This window comes from Eumetopias jubatus, unplaced genomic scaffold (genome assembly GCF_037043125.1).
Source record: "Eumetopias jubatus isolate StellerSeaLion01/CBP00866 unplaced genomic scaffold, mEumJub1_p1.0 scaffold_2, whole genome shotgun sequence".
Taxonomy (NCBI): Eukaryota; Metazoa; Chordata; class Mammalia; order Carnivora; family Otariidae; genus Eumetopias; species Eumetopias jubatus.
The window spans coordinates 143,827,516-143,845,067 of NW_028274808.1; the positions used below are offsets into that span (position 1 = coordinate 143,827,516).

Consider the following 17,552-nt stretch of genomic DNA (forward strand, 5'->3'; position numbering starts at 1 on the left):
GATCATCACTTATACTTTCAACCCCCAACTATCTGTTGGCCCTTCCTTCTTTCCCAATTTTCCGCACTGTATCCAGCCGAAAACATTGCACAATGGTTCATTGGCTCATTAGTGGTCTGTGGTTAATTTCGGTTAGACATCAGTGGGAGTCAGATAGCAAGAGGTCTGGCAAGTGAAGGGGTTGGGTTAGTTTGGTTCTACTTTGTCTTTCTCTGAGACCCATAATTCATGATCCAGAATAGTGATTAATCTTCGGCCTGGCTTGTTGGCCATGATTGTCTTTGAGGCCGAGCATGAGGCTGAGGTCAGAGAGTGTGGCTTTTCCTCTTTCAGGGCAGATGTGGGAGGGAGCTCCAAAAAGACGGGGGTGGGGGGAGGCAATGGCTGGTGTGTGCTTAGTGTGCACCAGTCTAGCTACTTTACATAAATTATTTCTGATCTTCACAGTAACCTTTTGAGATGGGAAGCATTCTGATGATTTTAGTAGGAAACCGGGTGGCCTTCATTGTAGAAAAATGCCCACATTCACGCTGCTTTAAATGACAGAACAAGAATTCATTTCAGGTTCACCTGAAATGAAAGTCTGCTCTCTGCACTCCAAGGGCTGGGAGTTTACCTGGGGCAAGGAGTTATGGGATTATAAGCTCCTTGCACATACTTTCTGATAATGAAACTATCCTTTTGTGAGTGATCACTAGGTGCCAGGCTCTTTGCTGAGCACCTTCCGTGTGTTATCTAATTAATTCCTCACAACTCTATGAAATATGTACTGTTGTTCCTTCTAATTTACAGAGAAGGAACAAGAGTCTTAGGAAGATTAAGAAGTTTACCTGGGATTGGACACCAGGATATCTGGTCACAGACATCTTACTCCCATCTCTCAAGGGCCCTTTATAGGCCTAGCACAAACTAGATGGTTTTTTTTTACCACCTTGTCACCGTTTCTCTCGAAGGTATATGTCGTTGTGTGTATATAAGTATTTATGTAGTGCTTATTAAATGTCAGGCACTGTTTAAACCTTGGGTGGGGATTCCTTAGTTTAATCTTCACAACAATCCTGGGAAGTAGCTATCACTATCGTCCCTGTTTTACAGATGAGGAAAATCAGGCACGGTGTGGGTCAATCATTTGCCCAATGTCACACAGCTATCAAGTGGCAGGGTTCTCTGCAGAGACCATGCTTCCATGCTCACTGAGCTCAGCTGCCCGTTATCATTCATACTGTTGCCAGAGCTCTGTTCCTAACACTTGGATCCAGTCTTGTCCATCCCCATCTTAAAGACCGGCAATTTCCCATTATTTATGACACAAATTCAAAAACATTTTGCTCAGCACTCAAGGCTCTTCGCAATTCGGCTCTCTCTTGCCATTCTGCCTTCATTTCTCCTTTTGATTAGCTTGCTCCATCTACTCTAGATCAATTGCCACCCTTAAACTAGCCTGGCCAATCGTATTCAATGACTCATGATTTTCTTCTCAGACTGGGAGTTTCTTCTTTGCTTTTCAAAATCCAAATCAATCTTCAAATTCTCTTAATAACTCTCTTCTCACTAAGCTTTCCTTGTCTCCTCTTCACAGAGCGATACTTTTTGCCTTCTGGACTTACATACCCCTACATACTATCATGTCTTTCACTCTGTCCTGCTATTATTCTGTGGTGTTTGTTCTTCTCCCATTCAGATGAGACCCTGGATCCCTTTAAGTCAAGGGCTGTGTCTTATTACCATCCCCTAACAGTTCCTTGTATTTCGTGCAGATCGTTGGCATTTGTGAACACTGCTGAATGAGTAAATGTATGTGTAAGTGAATGGAAGTGTTGAACATGTTTTAAGCTTTGAGGGAAAAACAGTAGAACTTTTAAGTGCTGTGGAACTAGATGAACTTTCAGAGTTAATCAAAATTATTTCTGTGTTGCATGCATTTTTCAGATAAGAGTACAGCAATATTTTCTGGTTTCCATAGAACCGGCACATCAGAGTTGCTAACTTGTTAAACAAGACTTTGATGCAAAGGTTGTTCCTTAGTTGGAGAGATGAATAAAGTTGGTCTTCTGATGTTAGGTGGAGATAGAGAGCACTGTTTTTTCAAACTTTTTTTTTAAATATAACTCAAGAACTTGATACTACATTTTAACCCCATGATTTTTTGTTACCCTCCTTTCTAGCTGCCTTACTACCAGTGTAGGATTTATCTTTGGATCCAATTTAAGAGTAGCAGAGGCAAATGCTTTCTGTTAATGCTTTAAGCCATAACTAACTCTTACCACTCTTAGGAAACACCCTATATATTTCCTGGCTCCTTGCCTTTGCTCTGTCCAAGTGTTCATTTCCCTGCCATGTCCTCACCCATCATCTCACGCCCAAATTCTTAGTCACAGAGGTCCATCTAAAATGTTCCACTCTCCATAAACTGTCTAGAGAAAAATTAATCTACCCCTCTCCCACCAAAACATGGTGTTTTTGCAATTATAATAACATTAATCATGTTTTCTTACTTCTCTCCTAGTGGCTTGTGAGCTGATTGCAAGTGAGGATCCTGGCATTTAGTGTCATGTTACCCCACTTTCTCCAAGCTGTCCTAGCTTCCATCCAGCTCTCTTAGCATGCCAAACTCTTCCCAATGTTAGGGCTTTAGAGTTTTGAGTTTCTCTGCCTGTGTGTTAGACACCTAGGGGAAACCACAATTTCTTTTCTCTTTTACTCAGAATATGCCTACTAAGTAAGAGACTACATTTCTTACTTGGCTTTCATCTAGGTGTGGCCATATTACAAAACCATCTGGCACCAACAGGATATGAGTGTAAGTAATTATCTCCAACATATAGAGAAGGCACTGATATTATCATTATCCCACTTCACAGGGAAGATATAGTCTCACAGAGGTTCAGTAACTCCGTTAATTAAAGGCTTATACTTTCAAGGTGAGACTTTTCTATGCTCATGTATCATGTATCTGTTGTGAGTTTGGTTTGCAAGAGTTGTAGGATATCTGTAATTGCCATCCAGGTCCTAGTGAATGATGACCACACCAAGGCAGGCCAGTTAGTTCCATGATAGCCTATCTGAATACCTGAACATCCAGCCAAACTTCCTGTACAAGCGAAACGTTCCAGTCATCTGTTTAAAGAAGTTCTTCAAGATGGCCATCTCCCCTTCCTTCCTGCTGGCTGGAAGCAACTGTAGAAGTCACAAGGAGGATGACGGAACTGCCCTTCTCAGCCTGGATCCCTAGATGACTTTACAGAGCAGAGCTTGACTGCCAACGCTGGACTGTTATGTGAAAGAGAAATAAACTTTTGTTTTGTTTAGCCATTAAATTTTAGAATCTATGTATTAACCATTACCGCCAACTAATATGCCCCAGAACCCAGAATACCAGTAGTAAATCCTACTGGTATTTCAGGTCTCTGCTTAAATACTCCTTTCTCAAAGAGGTCTTTCCCAGCCTCTCAATAAACAGTTTTCCCTTATATGTCCTATCTTTTGATCCAGCTCTTTTCTAGTAGAAAGATCAGTGTCATCTAGAGCCCTTTTTATTGATGTGGATTGTTGATCTCAGTGATATTGAGATATGATATTTAATGATATTCGCTGTGGGTTTTTCATAGATGGCTTTTATGATATTGAGGTATGTGCCCTCTATCCCTATACTCTGAAGAGTTTTGATCAAGAAAGGATGCTGTACTTTGTCAAATGCTTTTTCTGCATCTATTGAGAGGATCATATGACTCTTGTTCTTTCTTTTGTTAATGTATTGTATCACGTTGATTGATTTGCGGATGTTGAACCAACCTTGCAGCCCAGGGATAAATCCCACTTGGTCGTGGTGAATAATCCTTTTAATGTACTGTTGGATCCTATTGGCTAGTATTTTGGTGAGAATTTTGGCATCCATGTTCATCAAGGATATTGGTCTGTAATTCTCCTTTTGGATGGGGTCTTTGTCTGGTTTTGGGATCAAGGTAATGGTGGCCTCATAAAATGAGTTTGGACATTTTCCTTCCATTTCTATTTTTTGGAACAGTTTCAGAAGAATAGGTATTAAATCTTCTTTAAATGTTTGATAAAATTCCCCTGGGAAGCCATCTGGCCCTGGGCTTTTGTTTGTTGGGAGATTTTTGATGACTGCTTCAATTTCCTTAGGGGTTATAGGTCTGTTCAGGTTTTCTATTTCTTCCTGATTCAGTTTTGGTAGTTGATACATCTCTAGGAATGCACCCATATCTTCCAGGTTATCTAATTTGCTGGCATAGAGTTGCTCATAATATGTTCTTATAATTGTTTGTATTTCTTTGGTGTTGGTTGTGATCTGTCCTCTTTCATTCATGATTTTGTTGATTTGGGTCATTTCTCTTTTCTTTTTGATAAGTCTGGCCAGCGGTTTATCAATCTTATTAATTCTTTCAAAGAACCAGCTCCTAGTTTCGTTGATCTGTTCTACTGTTCTTTTGGTTCCTGTTTCATTGATTTCTGCTCTGATCTTTATTATTTCTCTTCTCCTGCTGGGTTTAGGCTTTATTTGCTGTTCTTTCTCTAGCTCCTTTAGGTGTAGCGTTAGGTTGTGTATTTGAGACCTTTCTTGTTTCTTGAGAAAGGCTTGTATTGCTATATACTTTCCTCTCAGGACTGCCTTTGCTGTATCCCAAAGATTTTGAACAGTTGTGTGTTCATTTTCATTGGTTTCCATGAATTTTTCAAATTCTTCTTTAATTTCCTGGTTGACCCATTCATTCTTTAGTAGGATGCTCTTTAGCCTCCATGTATTTGAGTTCTTTCTGACTTTTCTCTTGTGATTGAGTTCTAGTTTCAAAGCACTGTGGTCTGAAAATATGCAGGGAATAATCCCAATCTTTTGGTATCATTTGAGACCTGATTTCTGACCTAGGATGTGATCCATTCTGGAGAATGTTCCATGGGCACTAGAGAAGAATGTGTATTCCGTTGCTTTGGGGTGGAATGTTCTGAATATGTCTGTGAAGTCCATTTGGTCCAGTGTGTCATTTAAAGTCTTTATTTCCTTGTTGATCTTTTGCTTAGATGATCTGTCCATTTCAGTCAGGGGGGTGTTAAAGTCCCCCACTATTATTGTATTGTTGTCAATGTGTTTCTTTGCTTTTGTTATTAATTGCCTTATAAAAGTGGCTGCTCCCATGTTAGGGGCATAGATATTTACAATTGTTAGATCTTCTTGTTGGATAGACCCTTTAAGTAAGATATAGTGTCCTTCTGCATCTCTTATTACAGTCTTTGTTTTAAAATCTAATTTGTCTGATATAAGAATTGCCGCCCCAGCTTTCTTTTGGTGTCCATTAGCATGGTAAATTGTTTTCCACCCCCTCACTTTCAATGTGGGGGTGTCTTTGGGTCTAAAATGAGTCTCTTGCAGACAGCATATTGATGGGTCTTGTTTTTTAATCCAATCTGATAGCCTGTGTCTTTTGATTGGGGCATTTAGCCCATTTACATTCAGGGTAACTATTGAAAGATAGGAATTTAGTGCCATTGTATTGCCTGTAAGGTGACTGTGACTGTAAATTGTCTGTGTTCCTTTCTGATCTATGCTGCTTTTAGGCTCTCTCTTTGCTTAGAGGACCCCTTTCAATATTTCTTTCAGGGCTGGTTTCGTGTTTGCAAATTCCTTTAGTTTTTGTTTGTCCTGGAAGGTTTTTACCTCTCCTTCTATTTTCAATGACAGCCTTGCTGGATATAGTATTCTTGGCTGCATATTTTTCTCGTTTAGTGCTCTAAAGATATCATGCCAGTCCTTTCTGGCCTGCCAGGTCTCTGTGGATAGGTCTGTTGCCAATCTTATGTTTCTACCATTGTAGGTTACATATCTCCTCTCACGAGCTGCTTTCAGGATTTTCTCTTTGTCTCTGAGACTCGTAAGTTTTACTATTAGATGTCGGGGTGTTGACCTATTTTTATTGATTTTGAGGGGGGTTCTCTGTGCCTCCTGGATTTTGATGCCTGTTTCCTTCCCCACATTAGGGAAGTTCTCTGCTATAATTTGCTCCAATATACCTTCTGCCCCCTCTCTCTTTCTTCTTCCTCTGGGATCCCAATTATTCTGTTTCGTCTTATCATATCGCTTATCTCTCGAATTCTGCCCTTGTGATCCTGTAGTTGTTTTTCTCTCTTTTTCTCAGCCTCTTTATTTTCCATCATTTGGTCTTCTATATCGCTGATTCTCTCTTCTGCCTCATTTATCCTAGCAGTTAGTGCCCCCATTTTTTATTGCACCTCATTAATAGCCTTTTTGATTTCGACTTGGTTAGATTTTAGTTCTTTTATTTCTCCAGAAAGGGTTTCTCTAATAACTTCCACGCTTTTTTCAAGCCCAGCTAGTATCTTTAAAGTCATGATTCTGAAGTCTAGGTCCGACATCGTACTAATGTCCGTATTGAGTAGGTCCCTGGCAGACGGTACTACTTCTTGTTCTTTTTGCTGAGGTGATTTTTTTCGTCTTGTCATTTTGTTCAGAGGAGAACAGATAAATGAGAGAACAAAATGCTAACAGGTTAACAACGTCCCCAGCAAATATACTCTATACAAATCAGAAAAGACCTGAAACCAGGGGAAAAGAAAGGGAAAGAAAGAAAAAAGAAAGAGAAAGAAAAGAAAAAGAAAAAGATAAAAACAAACAAAAACGGAACAAAACAACAACAAAAAAACCAGAATATGATCAAATATGATCAGGCTAGTGCCTAGATCAGTGCCACACACTAGATTTTGGGTGTATTTGGTCTGTTAGAAGAAAGTGCCTCCCAAAATTGTAAAGGAAGAAAGACTTATATATGTACAAAATAAGGGTTGATACAATGAAGGGATGGAAGATGACTGTAAAGATGAAACTTATAAAAGCTTTTATAAACAGAATTGTTAAGAAGTTGTTTGAAAGAAGAAAGAAGAAGATTTAAAAAAAAGAAAAAAGAAAAGGAAAAAAATGGGAGAGACTGTGAGCAGGCAGGAGACTAGAACAAAGCCATACACTAGTGATTTAGGGTATATTTTGATCTGTTAGAAGAAACTGTATCTCAAAATTTTAAAGAGAGAAGAACATATATATATGCCAAAAATAAGGGTAACTACTATGAAGGGATAAAATATGACTCTAAAAATGAAAAATAAAAAATGTTTTTTTAAAAAAGGGATTGATAAGATGTTGGTTGAAAAAGGGAAAAAGAAAAATTCAAAAAAAACAAAACAAAAAACAGTTAAAAAAATTAACTTTGAAAAACTAATGAATCATGGTAAAAAAGCCATGAATTCTATGTTCAGTATTCTCCTAGTGCTGGAGTTCTCCCGTTCTCCTTCATCGGTAAACTTGGTCTTGGCTTGCTGGCTGTTCGCGCTGATCTTCTGGGGGAGGGGCCTGTTGCCGTGGTTCCCAAATGTCTTTGCCGGAGGCGGAATTGCCCCACCCTTGTGGGTCCGGGCTAAGCAAGCTGCTCGGGTTTGCTCTCAGGAGCTTGTGTTCCCTGCAAGCTCTCGGTACAGCTTTGGAGGACCAGGGTGAAAATGGTGGCCTCCCACTCTCTGCCCGGAGGAGCTGAGAACTCGGGGCCCTGCTCCTCAGTGCGCCCCCAGAGAAAAGCAGTCAATCACTCCCGTCTCCCTGGTCTCCGGCCGCACTCCGTGCTCACCCGGCCTGTGACCGAGCGTTTCTATCTCTGGCACCCGACCCTGTGTGGAGTCTCCAAACCCAGCAGATCCCTGTGGAGCGCTCCCGCGCCGCTCCTCCCGGGGGAGGGAGGGGAGTCTCCCCGGCTCTGCCGCTTGCTGTGTCCCTGCTGGAGGCGCAGTGGCCCGACTGGCCCGCGGATCACAGTTTATGGCCACCCCGAGCTGCGAGCCCGCCTCTCGGCTCTGTCTCTGCATCCGGCTTCCCCGCTCCGATACTGGGGAACTCTGCCGCACTCAGGCACCCCCGGTCTTTCTGTGACCCCAAGGGTCCTGAGACCACATTGTCCCGCGAGGTTTCCATCCCCCGCTTAGCCACTGGAGCGACGTCCCTCCGCGGAGCCGACTTCTAAAAGTTCCAATTTTGTGCTCCCTGGCTCTAGCACTTGCCAGAAGCGGCCGATGGAGGCCCCCTCCCCCGCCGTCTATCCTCCCGAATTTCGCCTCAGATTCACTTCTCCGCACGTCCTACCTTCCAGAAAGTGGTCGTTTCTCTGTTCAGAGAGTTGTTGCTACTCTCTTCTTCAATCTCCTGTTGAGTTTGTAGGTGTTCAGAATGGTTTGATCCCTATTCAGCTGAATTCCTGAGACCAGACGAAATCCAGGTCTCCTACTCCTCTGCCATCTTGCTCCGTCCCCCAAAACAGGATCTTTTCTGGGAATTTGTTAATCTCCGTTCTGGTAATGATCTGAATTTGGATGGTTTTAATTATAACAACTCAAGAAAGAGTCCATAGATTTTATTAGTATCCATGATCCAAGTTGTCCCTTGTTAGGATGTCTCTTTATGTAAGTGCATGATGTCTGAGATACATAAGGAGAGGAAACAGGAAAGGAACAAATCCCGCTGCAGTGGTAAAATGTAAAACCAGGTTGGTGAAACACATCACCCAGCGAAGTTGTTGCCCCTTGTCCTCTGATGATTCTCTGCTAGTTCTTGACAAGAGAGAAGTTACTCACAAATAATCTCTTTACTCTGTCAGTGACCAATAATCTCTTTTCTCTTCTTTCTAGGTGGTACCAGTTTACCCTTCAAACCCTTCAAAGACATTTTTTAGGTAAGCCGAGTGTGTACTCTGAATAAGTGTGAACTTTGAGGTCACCAAGGCAAGTTTCTTGAGTGTTGCTGTTTGGATGGGCTGCTGGGTTGATGTGCACTTGATCTTTGCCAAAAGGCTGAGAAGCGATGCTGCTGCTGGGTTGATCTGGATTCACATATAGCTACTTTAAGTGCTTGAGCCCGAGTTACCACTGAAGGCATCAGTATGAGGGGACCTTCTTCATATATAACCCGAAGAGAAAGAATCACCTCTGTAGATTCAGAACCGTCTGACTCCTTCTTCACTGTAACCCATCCTCAGATAGAACCAGGAATAGTCATAATTATTCTGTTATTGATCTGGACCTCATCTAGTTACTTCTCCAACTTTGCTTTGGAAATGTATCACTTCTGAAAACCTCGCAAATGTATACTCTGTTGTGCTTGGCATCATATGGTAGTGTGACCCTTTTGACTTGAAAAGAAAGAGGAGAGGCTTTGTGAATTAAGTTACCTACTGAACAATCATATCACTGCAAATTATAATGTCTAGATAGCATGTTGCAATGGATTAAATCCAAAAGTACTGTAAACATTCTAAAACACTCTAAACCAGTATTTTAAAAATCATTGCAAGTGGAGTCTGCCTTAGGCTAAATTTTGTATTCAGTATGCACTGAGTCTTTCTTTTGCTTCCTAACTGCATTCTCTCTCTCCTTCTGGTGGATGATGATAACATCCTTTTATGTTAAAGAGTTATATAAACATCCTCCCATCAGGGCCAAGGGCCTTTCTCTGTAAATATGTCAGATCAAAGTTAGTACAAACTCATTTGACCATTTCCTGCTGCATTGTTCCAAGTTCACTAGCCCCAAATGCTGGTCTATCCTCTTGGGGAAGTCCATGTTTTATCATGCTCCTTCTGATCTTCAGGGATGGGACCTTTATAGCTTGTTCCAGGTGCAGAGGCAGTGACAGGGCCCAGTGTAGGTGTACCTCAGAATTATCTGCCCTAGGGAAAGAAACAGGGAGAATTCACCACCAGTATCCTCCAGGACCCACTGGTGGCAATGAGAGAGTTAACCATCTCTCACTTCTGGGTGCCCCCATGTCATAAAAGTTCCAGGGTGTAAAGCAAGAGACATGCTGTGTAGCTGAGTCCAAGTATTGTTGGGTAATACCGACTCAGAGCTGTTTACTGCATGAATGCCTGGGTAGAGGGTGAGCCCAGAGGATGTGAGACAGGGCACAACCAAGTAAAATAATTACAAATAGTAATAAGTAATACAAAAGTCTATGGACTGTGTGGGAATGTTTTGTCTTGGTGCAGAAAACAAAACGTAAGCATTCTGGCTGCATTTTTCTGGCAGAAACGTGATTGATTTGTCTGGGTACAGAATATATGCAAGGAAGTCAATTGAGCATAGAGCTGGGCAAGATTCCTCCAGCTCAATGTCCTGACTGTTCTCACATTCTACCTCTTGGTACCCCTGAACAGCTGCCTTTGTTCCCAGTTTGTTGGTCTCTGAGAATGTGGCCAAGCAAAGTAGGTTGTGGTTTTACTGATAAAGTTTCTTATTCTCCTAATCTGGTGGCTCACAATGAGTCAATATGTGCTTTGGCTGGGCCTTTAGGTAATACTGCTGCCACTCTGACAGACTACAGCTGCCCGCACTTTGGTTGGCTTGGATCAGTGTCTGGGTTGCTCCTCTGCTCACTAGTGGTAAAGGGAGGTCAGCCAAGTTCATCATGGGTCAGAAGTAAGGCCCGAGACAGCATTGTTTGATGGGGGGAAGCTAAGAGAAGCCAGAGGAATAGGAGGAGAAAGGAGTGGCCCTCTTCCTGAGAAATAGCACACTCAGATGTGGGCTGGGGTTCTAACCGTGACTGTGCCAAACAGGATGAGGAAGGGCTGGTTACGTGATGAACTGGATTTCCCAATGGCACCTTGATGGGCCAACCTTTATCATAGTTTTGTGTTCTAGTGCAGATGTCTGCTGCTCATCAGAGTCAAGGTCAGGTATGCTAGTTGGTCTTTAAGGGAACCTCCAAGTAGTGCTCCTTACAACTTCCTGGATTATGAGTCTTGATTCAATTAAGGTAAGAAAAAATAAGTTAGATAAAAGACCAAAATACCACCCTTACTACTAATAAAGCTGATATTAAAGTTCACAGTTTATATCTATGGGTAGATGAACTCCTTAATGCTGAACCCCAGAATTAGGCAGATTTATCTATGTAGTCACAAATCAGGTCGGAAAATTACGGACATCCCCTGTGGGGTAAGCTACTTTCACACATGACAGAGAACAGAGCAGATCACTTACCATAGGTGTGCAGGTGGCTCCCATGAAGAAGGTAAGAGGAAGATGTTATGTTATGCAGATCCACTTGGTTTATTACAAACTCATCCATCTAAATAATCCTTTTTTTTTTTTTTTTGAGAGAGAGAGAGAGAGAGTGCGTGCAAGCAGAGGGAGCAGGGACAGAAGGAGAGGGAGGTAGAGAATCTTAAGCAGGGTCCACAAAGGTGCCCCTCCATCTAAATAACCTTAATCTTCCTCTCAGAAGCAGAGAGACCAGATTAATAAACTTTTTAATACACCGTCTTTTTCCATAGGTAGATATATCATGAGGGAGTAGAAGCAGGTAAGTTTACGGGTAAAATGCCTGCTTTTCCTAAGTGGTACAACCAGCAGGTCAACTTGCACACCCCTCCCCCCTCCCCATCTCTTCTTTGTGGGTAGGCTTGCTGCCGGATCCTTTACCTTCACACTATGGGTCATTCTGCCGCTGTAGATTTTGACTTCCCCGGGTCAATACTGAGACTGATAAAGAAAGATGACAAAGAAACTAAAATGTATGAAGAAAGTCTTTTTATACCCATTTATTTACCCAACAGAGAAAGAAAACTTCAAAGATAATAAGATACATGCTATTTCAATGATTCTAAGACTCGTATTTGATTACGTTTTAACATCTCTGAAGTCATGATATACTTACCAGTAATGGGGACCACAGATTATTTGACTGATATTTCTCCTTCTAAATGGTATGTAAAATAATGATGACTTACAATCTGTAGTGTCTAAGAATGAATAAGTAGCTAATAAATGATGAACCTCAAATTTGTCGCTTGGGTTGTGTGATTTCAAATTTCAGAATATTTTTTGGCCCACACTTTTCCCCCGAAATAGCCAGGCAATTAAGGCAACACACGTGTTTCATGTTCTATGCAAATGATTTCCTTCCTTCCCCACATCATTTCACATATTGTTATGCAGTTTGGCATTCAGTCTTGTTTGACCACATCTGTACAGAATTATGCTCCCGGGGGAGCCAAATTCCTTCTTTTGTGAACGGAGACTTCTCAATGAGTTTTATGAAGTGGACTGATGAAACATGTTCATTATCACAAGTTGAACTAACGGTGATTGAATGTTCCAGCAGCTGGGCCTTGTTAGAAGAATAAACTGGGGCTGACACTCTATGTAAACTCAAGTGGAATGTGAAGGAAAAGGCTAGGGAACTTTTCTTATTGCTCAAGACTCTTCCCTTTTGCAATCAAGAAATGTGGGAAATAACTGTAGTGATTATTTCATAGCTGATTTCTCAAGCAATGCTTTGAAATTTTTTCAATTAAATAAATCTCAAGTGTCTCCTCTGTGCAAAGCATGAACTGGTTGCTTCAGGAGATAAGACACGCCATCTGCCATTGAGAGTCTAACATGACACAAAAAGGGACTGCACTCATGACTAATAGGAAAATGAGAGGGTCAGACAGGTGATATGGGGTTTTGAAGAAGGAAGAAATCACGTATGTATAAGAGAATCAAGAGAAGCATCATTGAAGCAATGGCAGAGCTTCAAAAACTTGGGTGAAATTTTCTCAACTAGAGATGTGATTGAGACTTCTGGTCTCCAATAATCTAGGTCATCTGGAGTCCCACTCTCACAGGAAACAAATAAAAAGGGTAGATAAGATATTTTTTAAAGCTCTTTTAAAAGCTGCAAAGCCAAAGCAATAAAGAATTATTAGATCAAGATTTGAAGAAAATCAGGAAATCAGATAACTAAGTTGGAGTATAAAAGGGCCCTTTGTCCCTAAGGAGATTCCCTCATTCCCCCAAATCTGAACTCTAATTTTGATGACCCATATATAATGGCCAGTTTAATAGAAGACAGCCATCAATGAGTTCGTAATGCAGGAGAATGCACAGATAGTCTAAAGAAGACCCAGGTGTAAGCCAGCCCTCAAACATATTTCACGCTGAATGGCTAAGTCCAGGTAATATTAAACTTCAAACTTTAAGATTTGAGGTAGTCCTGGCCCGACAGAGATTTGGAACACAAATCAACATGGGGAAAGGCAATGAACAGCACGTGGGCATACACCATCTTCAAATTCAATATACTTTGTTTGCTGCTGGTAAGGATAGGACCACATTGATGCAGACACTGACATTACTAACATTGTGTAAGGGTGTGTGTGTGTGTGTGTGTGTGTGTGTGTGTTGATTACGCTATAAATTACCACATTTTAAAACTGGTATCTTTAATGACAAAGAATCTTCCTGCATTTGTGATTTTCTCAAATTATGATACTGGGTGAATATTTAAGTAAAGAATATCCAGCTCAATATTTTACCTGGACTACATGTCTTTCTTGCCCACCAGATATTCACATGACTTGCTCCCACATTTTATTTGGTTTCTTGTTCAATTGTCCTCTCCTCAAAAAAATCTTTCTGGGCCATCCTAGCAATTTCCTTGACCACTTATTTTTTTCCTTGTCCTATCTAATTTTTCTGATATAAATCTCGGAATATATAATAATATAACCTGATATTATGTGATATAATTGTTTGTTATTGTTTTGTATCCCACACTATGATATAAGCTCCGTGAAGACAGAGCTTTACTGCATCCTTGGTTTCTGAAAATAAGCCAGGATATGGAGGCACTCAACACGTATCTGTTGAATTATTAAGTGAATGAATGGATGAACACCAGTATGCCAGGCTCTTAGATTACCTGGAAAGGGGTTTACACTTACTAACAGGCTTAAAGATAGCTTGGCCCAAGACAATGAAAGATTCTCCTTACTCTCCATTTTCTAGAATCTGGCCTTGGAAACTGGTTAAATTTAAATAAACAGTTCTTTGTTCATTCCAAATAACAAGATTTTTTTTTTTTAAGAGAGCACGTGTTGTGGGGGAGGAGTAGAGGGAGAGGGAGAGAGAATCTTAAGCAGACTCCAAGCTCAGTGCAGAGCCTGATGCCTAATGGAGCCCGATGTGGGGCTCGAAGTGGGGCTCGATCTCATGACTCTGAGATCATGTGACCTGAGCTGAAATCAAGAGTTGGACACTTAACCAAATGAGCTACCCATGTGTCCCTACATAAGAGGATTATTAAATCTCTTATCCCATTGTATCTGCTTCTGCAGATAGTAACAGTGCTTACGTCATAAGATTGTTGTGGAAATTAAATAACTTAAAGAAAAAAGTGTTTTAAGGTGGCTGGCATATAATAAGTGCTCAATAAGTACTATCTGTTGCCATTAATATTATTGTTACTACTTTAGAGTTTCCTTCTTAACCATTAATGAATTATTCTTATTCTCCGTATCCTGCATTCATTAATGTTACTATAATATTTACTGTGTCTGATATAGGCGGTTCTGTCCTCACTTTACACAGAGGTGTAGGGCCCAAAATGACTGTTTAAGAAACTTGTGCATATTGGAACCAGAATCATGCAAATGCAAGAACTGCCAGTACATTAGGCTAATACTTGTGATAGCATTTCCTTTTTTGCCAGAATTGTGAGTCAAAAGAATATATTCCTGTGCTGTACCCATTTTACTCTTCATTGTCTACATGCTACACTTGTTTTTGTGTCAGTATAATTGGGAAAGAGCTTTTTATGGTGTCTACTTTTTTTTTTTTTGCCTTTGCTATATTACATAAAGATAAAATGATCTTTTTACTTCTCTTCTTTCATTTCTGATTTTATTTGGTTTCTCTTTTTTTCTTGATGAGTCTGGCTGAAGGTTTATCAATTTTGTTTATTTAATTTTTTTGTATTTGCATTCCTTTTTAAAATTTTTTTAAATTTAATTTTATTATGTTATGTTAATCACCATACATTACATCATTAGTTTTTTTCTTTAAATTTATTATTGTTATGTTAATCACCATACATTACATCATTAGTTTTTGATGTAGTGTTCCATGATTCATTGTTTGCATATAACACCCAGTTCTCCATTCAGTACGTGCCCTCTTTAATACCCATCACCGGGCTAACCCAACCCCCCACCCCCTCCCCTCTAGAACCCTCAGTTTGTTTCTCAGAGGCCATAGTCTCTCATGGTTCATCTCCTCCTCTGACTTCCACCCCCTTCATTTTTCCCTTCCTACTATCTTCTTCTTCTTCTTCTTCTTCTTTTTTTTTTTAACATGTAATGTATTATTTGTTTCAGAGGTACAGGTCCGTGATTCATCAGTCTTACACAATTCACAGCACTCACCATGGCACATACCCTCCCCAATGTCTATCATCCAGCCACCCCATCCCTCCCACTCCCCACCACTCCAGCAACCCTCAGTTTATTTCATGACATTAAGAATTCCTCATATCAGTGAGGTCATATGATACATGTCTTTCTCTGATTGACTTATTTCACTCAGCATAACACCCTCTAGTTCCATTCAGGTCGTCGCAACTTCTTCCTAGTAATGTCACCAAAGGCAAGGGAAGCAAGGGCAAAAATGAACTATTGGGACTTCATCAAGATAAAAAGCTTTTGCACAGCAAAAGAAACAGTCCACAAGACCAAAAGACAACCAACAGAATGGGAGAAGATATTTGCAAATGACATATCTGGTAAAGGTTAGTATCCAAAATCTATAAAGAACTTACCAAATTCAACACCCAAAGAACAAATAATCCAATCAAGAAATGGGCAGAAGACATGAACATTTTTCCAAAGAAGACATCCAAATGGCCAACACACACATGAAAAAGTGCTCAACATCGCTTGGCATCAGGGAAATCCAAATCGAAACCTCAATGAGATACCACCTCACACCAATAAGAATGGCTAAAATTAACAAGTCAGGAAATGACAGATGTTGGCTAGGAGGCAGAGAAAGGGGAACCCTCCTACACTGTTGGTGGGAATGCAAACTGGTGCAGCCACTCTGGAAAACAGTATGGAGGTTCCTCAAACAGTTGAAAATAGAGCTACTGTACGACCCAGCAATTGCACTACTGGATATTTTCCCCAAAGATACAAATGTAGTGATCTGAAGGGCTATGTGCACCCCAATGTTTATAGCAGCAATGTGCACAATAGCCAAACTATGGAAAGAGCCAAGGTGTCCATCAACAGATGAATGGATAAAGAAGATGTGATATATATATGCAATGGAATATTATGCAGCATTCCTTTTATTTTTTAATTATTATTTTTTCTTTTCTTTTCAAATTTTTATTTAAATTCTAGTTAGCTAACATATAGTGTAATATTGGTTTCAGGAGTAGAATTTAGTGATTCATCACTTACATACAACACCCAGTGCTCATTACAACAAGTGCCGTCCTTAATCCCCATCACCATTTAGCCCATCCCCCAAGCCACCTCCAATTTTGTTTATTTTTTTAAAGAACCAGCTCTTGGTTTTATTAAATAATCTCACATTGGAATTTGAGAGAGGCAACTCTCTTGTGCTACTTCTCTGTGAACCTGTTTAGTCCCCCATGAACCCTTTGGGAATATCCCATCAGTATGTCCAACAGTGGGTTTTTGTAAAATGTAAATTAGCTGTGGGAGATTTGGGTATTGGGCACTGATTCTCCATTTTTTGAAGCAGTGGTTCTCAATATTAGTATTACTATGGTTATTATTGCTGAATATTACCTGTTATTATCATCATCCTTCCTTCTGCAAAGAGCATTTTGAAACATGATTTTTCTAATCAATTGCCTCTCCTCCATAAAATTTTAAAACCATAGACATACTGTATATCTGTTCATGTACTGTGGCCCTTTGGAAGGCCAAGAACCAGTGTAATGTCTAAGATTATTCTACTTTCCAAAACCAATATTTTTGTCTCATTAGGGATAATTATCACCCTCACTAAGGATGCAAATCTTCTATAACTCCAGGTTGTATACTCAGTTCTCATTAGTTCTCTCTCTATATAAACTTTAACCAAAGAAAGTAGGTGGTTAAAGAGAGAGTTGCATAAATTTCCATCTAAGCCAGTCTGGGGAAACATTTCCTAACATAAGTGATGTAAAGGGATTTTGTTGTTCTTGGATTTAGAAAATAGCAGAGCATGATTGACTGACTGATTGATTGATTGATCAGATATTTATAAAGTGCTTCCTATGTACCAAGCACTATTTGTGGACTGAGGATGGGCTCAATGTTTTAAGACATATGTCTAGTTGACATATTGACTAGTTGTGTCTAGTTGACACATTGACCCTCAATGCTTATCTGGAAATAAGACCTTTATGGAAGTAATTAGGATTAATGAAGACATAATCCAATCCTAGTTTCCTTCTGCTTGTGTTTCTTTGATCTAACAGGAGACTCCTTTATAGTGTCCCCTAAAGGTGACTTAGCCATTATACTTAGAACTGTATAGAAAACAGACTGAATGGAGATGTACTAAATAATGGCAGTAATTATGTTAATATAGGGGGAATTGAGTAATTACTTTCTCATCTATTATCCAAAATATATTGTAATGTGGTTAAATTTCTTTTTCGGTGAAAAACATATATATATATATAATTTTTGTATGCAAATATA

The 17,552-nt window shown here is 40.1% G+C and overlaps 1 long non-coding RNA gene across 3 annotated transcripts in view; it reads left to right on the forward strand.

Annotated features, from left to right (window-relative positions):
• The window catches only part of LOC114206734 (uncharacterized), an 85,574-nt gene that overhangs the window by 52,202 nt on the left and 15,820 nt on the right, over positions 1-17,552 (forward strand). For 2 of the 3 annotated variants that reach the window (XR_003608709.2, XR_015767466.1), the window contains exon 6: positions 8,698-8,741. This is a non-coding gene — a long non-coding RNA (uncharacterized LOC114206734). Of the gene's footprint in view, positions 1-2,506; positions 3,353-8,697; positions 8,742-17,552 lie in introns of those variants that run through there. The other variant, XR_003608708.2, reaches the window with a different exon arrangement.